An 11,930-nucleotide genomic window follows, 5' to 3' on the forward strand; every position below is an offset into this window, starting at 1 on the left:
CAACTGCCACTCACTGGATACTTTCTATTTTTCGGACCATTCTCTGTAAATCCTAGAGATGAGTGTACCTGAAAATCCCTGTAGATCAGCAGTTTTTGAAATACTCGGACCAGCCCGTCTGTCACCAACAACCATGCCACGTTCAAAGTCACTTAAATCCCCTTTCTTCCCCAGCAAGTCGTCTTCACCACGTCTAGATGCCTAGAGTAGATGCATTGAGTTGCTGCCATATGATTGGCTGATTTGCAATTGGTGTTACCAAGAAATTGAACAGGTGGACTGGTGAGTGTATGTGCGCCACGTAAACGTTACAGCCCACCGTCCATGAGGCTACACATATACGGTACCTGGCTAGGGAAGAGGTTAATCCGGCCATACACGAGTAGATTTTCATACCAATGTTCTAATGAAAAACGAAAGTACATTCAATAATGCCATTAGACACTTGGCGAATCTCGTTTGCCGGAACTTGAAATTTTTTTTGTCTTTTGCAGGCAATAGAAGAGTCGTTTATGGGCCGATTTTTCGTCTGAACGCAAAATCGACTGTTATTCACGCGGTTAGTGGGGCCCACCCGTCGGCCGTTTTTCGTGGAGCGTCTCGTTTACTTTTATCGGTCATGCTGGAAAATCCATGAAAAATGGCCGTTATTTGTGGACGATGGTGGCAGCATCAGATTTTTTATCGGCCGACAATTCGGCCGATAAACGGCCCGTCTATGGAATTTGACATTCGATTTTGTGGTGTATTGAATTTCCTGAACGAGAACCACCTTCCCTGTTAGAATTTTTTTAGTTCCAGAAAAGGTTTCTATACCGCTCCTCTGTTCTTGCTTGATCCCTACGGGTCAAAAACGATCAGCGATTTGTCAAACGAACGTTCTACAACCAAATTGTTTTCAACCGAACACACGTGTGAGATATCGCCACGAACGTCGGAGTGAGAGCAATAATTCCACAATTCACAGGCAAGTCTAAACTGGTGGCCTGTAAAGGCTTTCAAAATGTCGCCTCCGGACGTGTCCAGGTATCGCAGTTTTTCGCCTTCTCACAGGCGCACAATTCTAAAGCTTGACATGTTGGGTATCTATTTACTCGATACAATCTCGTCTTTTATATTTTACCAACAGATTGGTTATAATAGGAGGAGGGGGATGGAGGAAACCTATGGAGCGTGACTGAAGGGGGTGAAGGTCCTCTCGAAGCTCTAGCTCTGTTTTAGGCAGCCTATTAATGATCATTTCAAATCCCAGTTCAGTTGATTCTAGTTTTAGGAATGGGATGGTAAGAACCTGGGCCAAGTTTTTTTTTCTTGCCATCCCAAAGATACAATAGGAAATGAAAGGCTATCTCCAGGGGCGGACTGACCATTTGGAAACTCGGGCACTGCCCAAGGGCCTGGGGTCAGTAGGGGGCCCCATGAGATGCCCCTGGTACCTTTTTCATAGGCTTTTTTGAATTTGGGCAAGGACACAGGGGCCCCATGATCCCCTATTGCCCGGGGTCCACCCCTGGATATCTCTTTGAAGTAGAGGGAAATGACCCCTCCCCCAATCACTGGCACAGGTGTCCCCGTTAGAAGATTTCCTTATTTCCTGTTTCAGTGACAACCGTAAATTGTTGGATTTTCTTTTGCGGTCTACAGTGACAGGGATCATCGGGACAAATAGAAAGGGTGACAGTGAACAGGACGGTGAAAATGCTCACCTGCTTCCACCGGTCGCTTGAGCAAGGGGTTGTCACCTCTCTGATGAAAATGCAGCTGAATAAATGTCACCAGTGAGGGGGGCGATGACTCGCTCAGCCAGCCAATAGGATCGCTAGTGTGACTCTAACTGAACCTTACACTCGGGACCAGGGGCGGACTGACCATTTGGAAACTCTGGCACTGCCCAAGGGCCCGGGGTTAGTAGGGGGCCCCATGAGATGCCCCTGGTACCTTTTTCATAGGCTTTTTTGAGCTTGGGCAAGGACACAGGGGCCCCATGATCCCCTATTGCCCGGGGACCCCATGAGTTGTCAGTCTGCCCCTGCTCGGGACTGACGGTAGCCAGCTGGTCGGGAGCCCACTTTATCCCGGTGTCACTGCCCTCAGATAGGACTTTGAGATTGTCCGGTGTCATCATCGAATACATAATTATTAACATCTCCCAGCCTGTCACCCTTCAATAAACAGGTAATAATTGACGGGAAGTGACACGGGGGGGGGGGGGCGAGGATTTGATGGGACAGGAAGATGTGGGTTCAGGACATGGTGGATCCTGCGCAAAAAAAAAAAAAAAACTAACAAAAGATACAAAGTGATACAAAGTGACAATTCTAGACAAAGATGGAGGGAATTACAAATCATTACACTTATTGGCCAGTTCCCTCCAGCGTTTTCTCAGCCTCCGCCAGGGGCCCGGAAATCCGAATCCTCCCATCCACACACAGTCCGTGCCGGGACAAGGTCACCTAGAGTCCGGGGCCACATGCCGAACTGAGCATTATGTCAGCAACACCCCCCCCCCAAAAAAAAAAAAAGAAAAAAAAAAAAAAAAAAAAAAAGAAGAGCACCAAGCTGCATGCTTACCCCTACACATAAATCCCCCCCCCTGGGCTGATATCCCCCCTCCCAGCACAAGTCTTTGCCTTCCCATCCACCAAATCAGCACAAAAAAAACAAAATCCCCCCAATCCCCCCTCTTATCACAAATTCCAACCCCAAATTTCCTCTCCTAGTGCAAATACCTCCTATTCATCCCTATCAGCACACATGCCCCCCCCTCTAAACAAAATGTCCCCTACTAGTATACTTCCCCTCCCCCCTCTACCATATCATCTCTTCTAGCACAAACTCCTCAAATCCCCCCTCTCAGCACGAATCTTTGCCTCTCCATCCCCCAAATCCCCCCAGCACAAATGACCCCCTCCAAAAAAAAAAAATCACCCCGCCTAGAAGAAATCCCTCCCACCTCCCCACTTTTACAAACCCCCCCCCCCCAAAAAAAAAATCCCCTGCTAGTGCAAATACCCTGTCATCATCCCTACTAGCACCCCCCCCCCCCCCAAAAAAAAAATTACCCCTCCTAGAACAAATCCTCCACATCTAAGATAAGCTGCAATATATGACATTTTTGTTCTTGAGATTGAATTGAAGCTCCAGTGCAGCTATCTGTGCGTTTATAATAGGACTCCTTCCTACCAACACAGTCCAACCTGGGAGTCACATGTCCAGGCGCACTGCCAAACCAACAGAGCCTGAACCCAGAGGAGAGGCCACCACCAAACCCGGGCTGATTATAGGACAGTAAGCTTGGGGTTATTGCAAGTACAAACTTTCACAGTAAAGAATATATATAATATATCCCCTCCCCCCCCACCATATAATTCTGTGTGAAGTCCACAACTCTGGATGATACCTCCCAATGTGTGACTTGGATGGAATGTGGAAGGATTAGAGCCTCCCCATCCCTAACTCCGACCCTAACACTCTAACCCTCTATATCTAATCCTCTACATCCAACCCCAACCCTCTACATCCAACCCCAACCCTCTACATCCAACCCCAACCCTCTACATCCAACCCCAACCCTCTACATCCAACCCCAACCCTCTACATCCAACCCCAACCCTCTACATCCAACCCTCTGCATCCAACCCTCTGCATCCAACCCCAACCCTCTGCATCCAACCCCAACCCTCTGCATCCAACCCCAACCCTCTGCATCCAACCCTCTACATCCAACCCCAACCCTCTGCATCCAACCCTCTGCATCCAACCCTCTGCATCCAACCCCAACCCTCTGCATCCAACCCCAACCCTCTGCATCCAACCCTCTACATCCAACCCCAACCCTCTGCATCCAACCCCAACCCCACTGCATCCAACCCTCTGCATCCAACCCTCTGCATCCAACCCTCTGCATCCAACCCTCTGCATCCAACCCTCTGCATCCAACCCTCTGCATCCAACCCTCTGCATCCAACCCTCTGCATCCAACCCTCTGCATCCAACCCTCTGCATCCAACCCTCTGCATCCAACCCTCTGCATCCAACCCCAACCCTCTGCATCCAACCCCAACCCTCTGCATCCAACCCCAACCCTCTGCATCTAATCCTCTACATCCAACCCCAACCCTCTGCATCCAACCCCAACCCTCTACATCCAACCCCAACCCTCTGCATCCAACCCTCTACATCCAACCCTCTGCATCCAACCCTCTGCATCCAACCCTCTGCATCCAACCCTCTGCATCCAACCCCAACCCTCTGCATCCAACCCCAACCCTCTGCATCCAACCCTCTGCATCCAACCCTCTGCATCCAACCCTCTGCATCCAACCCTCTGCATCCAACCCTCTGCATCCAACCCTCTGCATCCAACCCTCTGCATCCAACCCTCTGCATCCAACCCTCTGCATCCAACCCTCTGCATCCAACCCTCTGCATCCAACCCTCTGCATCCAACCCTCTGCATCCAACCCTCTGCATCCAACCCTCTGCATCCAACCCTCTGCATCCAACCCTCTGCATCCAACCCTCTGCATCCAACCCTCTGCATCCAACCCTCTGCATCCAACCCTCTGCATCCAACCCTCTGCATCCAACCCTCTGCATCCAACCCTCTGCATCCAACCCTCTGCATCCAACCCTCTGCATCCAACCCTCTACATCCAACCCTCTACATCCAACCCTCTACATCCAACCCTCTACATCCAACCCCAACCCTCTACATCCAACCCCAACCCCCGACCCCAACCCTCTACATCCAACCCTCTACATCCAACCCTCTACATCCAACCCTCTACATCCAACCCCAACACTCTACATCCAACCCCAACCCCCGACCCCAACCCTCTACATCTATTATATACTTTATATATGTTCTTTGGTGGATATTGCGTTTAATAAAATAGGATTGCACTAACTACCCCTCTGCATTCCTCTCTACATCTAACCCTACTCCTCTACATCAACTCCAAACTGTGGCCAGGGACTGGATGTGGCCCTTTGCTTGCTTTTATCTGGCCCTAGGAGCACTATTTCATCTACTGACACCAACAATGGGGCATAATTCGCCCACTGACAGTAATAAAGGGGCACTATTCCTCCCACTGACACCAATGATGGGGCACTATTCCTCCCACTGACACCAATGATGGGGCACTATTCTTCCCTTGAACACCAATGATGGGGCACTATTCCTCCCACTGACACCAATGACGGGGCACTATTCCTCCCACTGACACCAATGATGGGGCACTATTCCTCCCACTGACACCAATGATGGGGCACTATTCCTCCCAATGACACCAATGATGGGGCACTATTCCTCCCACTGACACCAATGATGGGGCACTATTCCTCCCACTGGCACCAATGATGGGGCACTATTCTTCCCTTGAACACCAATGATGGGGCACTATTCCTCCCACTGACACCAATGATGAGGCACAATTCCTCCCAATAACACCAACGATGGGGAATAATTCCTCTCACTGACATTAAAGGTGGGGCATTGTTTACTCCCACTTATGCTGGGACATTTTCTACTCCCAGGGGCCACAGTCTGGCCCCCTTAATGTCTGAAGGACAGTACACTGGCCCTTTGTTTAGAAAATGTGGAAACCCCTGCTCTACATCTAACCCCCCCTCTATTTGTCTTGGTGACCACTACCCAGGGACAGAAAGTGATATCAAATCCAAAATGTAACAGTTGTCACCAGAACAGGAATAGAGAGGAAACCTCCAATGGGGACACCTGTTCTGGTGACAACTGAGAGAGGATCTCCTCTCATTTCCTGCTGTGTCTCTGGAACAGGAAGGGAAATCTGCCCAATGGAAAAATTCTGACATTGGCTCTATCAGTGTCCTACCTCATCCACCGATAATGTGGAGCTCATATCAACCACATCTTCAACTGTAAAAAATTAATGAAACAGATGAAGGCAACTTACAGCCAACGGGGATCATCTCGCTGTGTTAATAGTTGGCGGTAGGTTACCAATCATCCATTGGATGCTTTTGTGAATGGAAGTATGAAAAGTTCCAATGGTGGAGTCACTCACCTTTATTTCTTCTCCTGGTGTCACGGGCCGGGCTGTGGGATTGGCGGGGACAGCCAGGGGTGGAATTGGCCAGGTTGGCCGGGCTGTGGAATTGGTGGAACTGGCAGGAATTGGCCTGGATGACCGGGAGTGGAATTTGTGGATTAGGCGGGGATGGCCGGGGGGGGGAAGTGGTGGATTAGGCGAGGATGGCCGGAGGGTGGAATTGGTGGATTAGGCGAGGATGGCCGGAGGGTGGAATTGGTGGATTAGGCGAGGATGGCCGGAGGGTGGAATTGGTGGATTAGGCGAGGATGGCCGGAGGGTGGAATTGGTGGATTAGGCGAGGATGGCCGGAGGGTGGAATTGGTGGATTAGGCGAGGATGGCCGGAGGGTGGAATTGGTGGATTAGGCGAGGATGGCCGGAGGGTGGAATTGGTGGATTAGGCGAGGATGGCCGGGGGGTGGAATTGGTGGATTAGGCGAGGATGGCCGGGGGGTGGAATTGGTGGATTAGGCGGGGATGGCCGGGGGGTGGAATTGGTGGATTAGGCGGGGATGGCCGGGGGGTGGAATTGGTGGATTAGGCGGGGATGGCCGGGGGGTGGAATTGGTGGATTAGGCGTGGATGGCCGGGGGGTGGAATTGGTGGATTAGGCGTGGATGGCCGGGGGGTGGAATTGGTGGATTAGGCGTGGATGGCCGGGGGTGGAATTGGTGGATTAGGCGTGGATGGCCGGGGGTGGAATTGGTGGATTAGGCGTGGATGGCCGGGGGGTGGAATTGGTGGATTAGGCGTGGATGGCCGGGGGGTGGAATTGGTGGATTAGGCGTGGATGGCCGGGGGGTGGAATTGGTGGATTAGGCGTGGATGGCCGGGGGGTGGAATTGGTGGATTAGGCGTGGATGGCCGGGGGGTGGAATTGGTGGATTAGGCGTGGATGGCCGGGGGGTGGAATTGGTGGATTAGGCGTGGATGGCCGGGGGGTGGAATTGGTGGATTAGGCGTGGATGGCCGGGGGGTGGAATTGGTGGATTAGGCGTGGATGGCCGGGGGGTGGAATTGGTGGATTAGGCGTGGATGGCCGGGGGGGTGGAATTGGTGGATTAGGCGGGGATGGCCGGGGGGGTGGAATTGGTGGATTAGGCGGGGATGGCCGGGGGGGTGGAATTGGTGGATTAGGCGGGGATGGCCGGGGGGTGGAATTGGTGGATTAGGCGGGGATGGCCGGGGGGTGGAATTGGTGGATTAGGCGGGGATGGCCGGGGGGTGGAATTGGTGGATTAGGCGGGGATGGCCGGGGGGTGGAATTGGTGGATTAGGCGGGGATGGCCGGGGGGTGGAATTGGTGGATTTGGCGGGGATGGCCGGGGGGTGGAATTGGTGGAACTGGTGGGGACGGCCGGGGATGACCGGGGGTGGAATTGCTGGGGATGACCGGGAATATTATTGTTAGAAAAACAGTTGGAAAAATAAGGCCCCCCATGGAGGAAGCTGCACATGGGATGGATTGTAGGGATCAGTTACACATGACTGTAGACGGTGGGATCATCTGAGACATTATTACTACTACATACTACCCGGGTAAGTATATCAGAGGATCGGAGTGACATCACAGCAACAAGTGTACAGGACGATACATAGGCAACGCAATCCACGCGTATCAGAGTGTCCTATACACAGGCAGACTATATACAGATCGTTATACACAGAGAGCCCTATAGACAGATACATAGAAGGTTCCATAGCACAGATTACACACATAGAAGGTTCTGTACACTGCAAGACATTGATATACAGAGTTCCATCCACAGAATATATACTGAGAGTTATACACAGATACATAGTTGCATAGACAGGAAGTGATGTGCAAAGTGGTTGTCACACTCCAGCCCCAGTCTGACACCAGCCAGCAGCCCCATGGCGAAGCTGCACTCACCTCTCTCCTGGGCAGGCTGGCTGTGCTGGGAGAGTTCTGGGCACTCAGTGCAGGAGGGAGGGGAGGGAGGAGGGGGTGGGGAGGAGGATGGAGATGGGAGGGGGATGGGAGGAGGATGGAGATGGGAGGAGGCAGCCAGACTCTGTAACCAGCAGACTCAGCTATAGAGAGAGGAAGTCAGATTAACCCCTCAGTCCCGGACTGACAGCAAGAGCAATTAGAGTAAAACTTTTTTGTTTTCATTCTTGATGGAGTAATGAAGGATTATAACCCCGGACAGATTTTTTTTTTATTCCATGTGTCCCCACTGGGGAGATTTCCCTTCACTTCCTGTCCCACAACCAAATAAGAAGTGAGAGGAAATCCCCGCAAATTTAGAGAATTCTTTGGGGACCCCCCAGGACACCAGCAGTAGTGAACCCATTGGAAGATTTCCCCTCTATTACTTTTCTGGGGACAAATCAAAATTTGTGATTTTCTTTCCCTCTCAGTGATAATGGGGGCGCTGGGGTGGATCTCCCTGATGGGGACACAAATACCAATAAAAACCTGACAGGGGGTCTCACCCTTCCCCCTCTACCCAACACACAAAAAAAAAGTTTAAAAAAAAGATTAACTTGTCATCAGATATCTGAGCACTCAGTGACCCTCATCATCATCATCATCCTCATCCTCATCCTCTGCACAGATTCTTTTCTGCAGCCTACGTCCGTCCATCTGGAGGAGTATAGTGGTCAGCATGTTGGGATCGGTTAGTAGTTCCTCATATGTGGTTTCTGCTGCTTCCAGATGATGAAATCTGTCCAATCATTGTCCTGACTCAGATCTGTACGTCTGGATTCCAGTTATGTCCCCCCCAGCCCAGGCTATGGGGGCTCTGTACACCGAATAACACCAACATATACCGGGGGGAGTTCATTCCGGGAAGGAAAAAATGACCCCACCTCTAACAACTGAGACCGTAGTCACACGGGTGATGAGATTACATACACTGTATTGCCCCAAGTATTGTCCCCCCCCCCATATATACACTATATTGCCCCAAGTATTGTCCCCGCCCCCCTATATACACTATATTACCCCAAGTATTGTCCCCCCCCCCATATGTACACTATATTACCCCAAGTATTGTCCCCGCCCCCCGTATATACACTATATTGCCCCAAGTATTGTACCCCCCGTATATACACTATATTACCCCAAGTATTGTCCCCGTCCCCCCATATATACACTGTATTGCCCCAAGTATTGTCCCCGCCCCCCTATATACACTATATTACCCCAAGTATTGTCCCCGCCCCCCCCATATATACACTATATTGCCCCCGCCCCCCCATATACACTATATTGCCCCAAGTATTGTCCCCGCCCCCCTGTATATACAGTACATTGCCCCAAGTATCGGGCCGCCGGCCTTTCCACACACATGACCTTTAATGGCCCCCCAGTCTTAGTCCGTAGGGTTCAATATTGAGTTGGCCCCGCCCTTTCCACACACATGACCTTTAATGGCCCCCCAGTCTTAGTTCGTGGGGTTCAATATTGAGTTGGCCCCGCCCTTTCCACGCACATGACCTTTAATGGCCCCCCAGTCTTAGTCCGTAGGGTTCAGTACAGAGTTGGCCCCACCCTTTGCGGCTATAACCGCTTCAACTCTTCTGGGAAGGCCCCCCACAAGGTTTAGGAGGGTGTCTATGGGAAGGTTGGACCATTCTTCCAGAAGCACATTTGTCAGGTCAGGCACTGATGTCGGGGGAGGAGGCCTGGCTCGCAGTCTCCGCTCTAATTCATCCCAAAGGTGTTCTATGGGGTTGAGGTCAGGACTCTGTGCAGGACAGTCAAGTTCCTCCACCCCAAACTGGCTCCTCCATGTCTTTATGGACCTTGCTTTGTGCACTGGTGGGCAGTCATGTTGGAACAGGAAGGGGCCATCCCCAAACTCCTCCCACAAAGTTGGGAGCATGAAATTGTCCAAAATGTCACCTTAAGAGTTCCACCCCTGAAAAACACCCCCACACCATAATCCCCCCTCCACCAAACTCTACACTTGGCACAATGCAGTCAGGCAAGTACCGTTCTCCTGGCCACCGCCAAACCCAGACATGTCCATCAGATTGCCAGACAGAGAAGTGTGATTGGTCACTCCAGAGAACACGCCTCCCCTGCTCTAGAGTCCAGTGGCGGCATGCTTTACACCACGGCATCCGACGCTTTGCATTGCACTTGGTGATGGAAGGCTTGGATGCAGCTGCTCGGCCATGGAAACCCATTCCATGAAGCTCTCTACGCACTGTTGTTGGGCTCATCTGAAGGCCACACCAAGTTTGGAGGTCTTTAGCTATTGACTCTGCAGACAGTTGGTGACTTCTGCGCACTGTGCGCTTCAGCATGCGCTGACCCCGCCCTGTCATGTGACGTGGCCTACCACTTGGTGGCTGAGTGGCTGTTGTTCCCAGTTGCTTCCACTTTGTTATAATCCCACTAACAGTTGAGCGTGGAATATTTAGTAGCCAGGAAATGTCACGGATGGACTTATTGCCCAGGTGGCCACCTATCACGGGACCACGCTTGGAGTCACTGAGCTCCTGAGAGCGACCCATTCTTTCACCAATGTTTGTAGAAGCCGTCTGCATGCCTAGGGGTGTGATTGTGTACACCTGTGTCCATGGAGGGGATTGGAGCACCTGAATCACATGATATGGAGGGGATTGGAACACCTGAGTCACATGATATGGAGGGGATTGGAACACCTGAATCACATGATTGGGAGGGGATTGGAACACCTGAATCACATGATATGGAGGGGATTGGAACACCTGAATCACACGATATGGAGGGGATTGGAACACCTGAATCCCATGATTGGGAGGGGATTGGAACACCTGAATCACATGATTGGGAGGGGATTGAAACACCGGAATCACATGATATGGAGGGGATTGGAACACCTGAATCACATGATTGGGAGGGGATTGGAACACCTGAATCACATGATATGGAGGGGATAGGAACACCTGAATCACATGATTGGGAGGGGATTGGAACACCCGAATCACATGATATGGAGGGGATAGGAACACCTGAATCACATGATATGGAGGGGATTGGAACACCTGAATCACATGATATGGAGGGGATTGGAACACCCGAATCACATGATATGGAGGGGATTGGAACACCCGAATCACATGATATGGAGGGGATTGGAACACCCGAATCACATGATATGGAGGGGATTGGAACACCCGAATCACATGATATGGAGGGGATTGGGACACCCAAATCACATGATATGGAGGGGATTGGGACACCCGAATCACATGATATGGAGGGGATTGGAACATCTGAATCACGTGATATGGAGGGGATTGGAACACCTGAATCACATGATATGTCTATATAGGAGATTTAAAAACATAAGAATGATTAGTATAATGTACTCTGTGACATCTCAAAATATACAGCAACTGTATAATGTTTTAGAAAATCTTCACATTTTATCATTAAAAAGCCATCCTTGAGCTCCTGGCAGAAATTTTGCCTAGGCTGAGATGATGTCATCCGTTTGCCGCAGGCAGGAGGAGTCATTTCCTCAGTCTCCCCTCCCCCAGTGATCAGGCTGTACATTGTAACTTTGTAGAAGGAGGAGGAGGCATTTCCTCAGTCTCCCCTCCCCCAGTGATCAGACTGTACATTGTAACTTTGTAGAAGAAGGAGGAGGCATTTCCCCAGTCTCCCCTCCCCCAGTGATCAGACTGTACATTGTAACTTTGTAGAAGGAGGAGGTGGCGTTTCCTCAGTCTCCCCTCCCCCCAGTGATCAGACTGTACATTGTAAGGTGGTGTTATTAGTAGATGATTCTTGTGATATTGGTCCTGGGATTATCATCCATTAACCCCGAACATTAAATCTGAAGTTAAAGAGGAGCTCCACCTAAAAGGGGAAGTTCGGCTTTAAGGC

The 11,930-nt window shown here is 50.9% G+C and overlaps 1 protein-coding gene across 1 annotated transcript in view; it reads right to left on the reverse strand.

The window, feature by feature from the left end:
- Positions 1-8,022, reverse strand: part of LOC149427537 (aldo-keto reductase family 1 member A1) — a gene marked incomplete at its 3' end in the record, with an annotated part of 39,054 nt that extends 31,032 nt beyond the window's left edge. Inside the window, exon 1 of the mRNA XM_089667924.1 lies at positions 7,971-8,022. The remainder of the gene's footprint in view (positions 1-7,970) is intronic.
- Between the last annotated feature and the right edge of the window lie 3,908 nt (positions 8,023-11,930).

Source organism: Staurois parvus, unplaced genomic scaffold, assembly GCF_062004578.1.
Source record: "Staurois parvus isolate SC_StPar_1 unplaced genomic scaffold, SC_StPar_1.0 ptg003674l, whole genome shotgun sequence".
Taxonomy (NCBI): Eukaryota; Metazoa; Chordata; class Amphibia; order Anura; family Ranidae; genus Staurois; species Staurois parvus.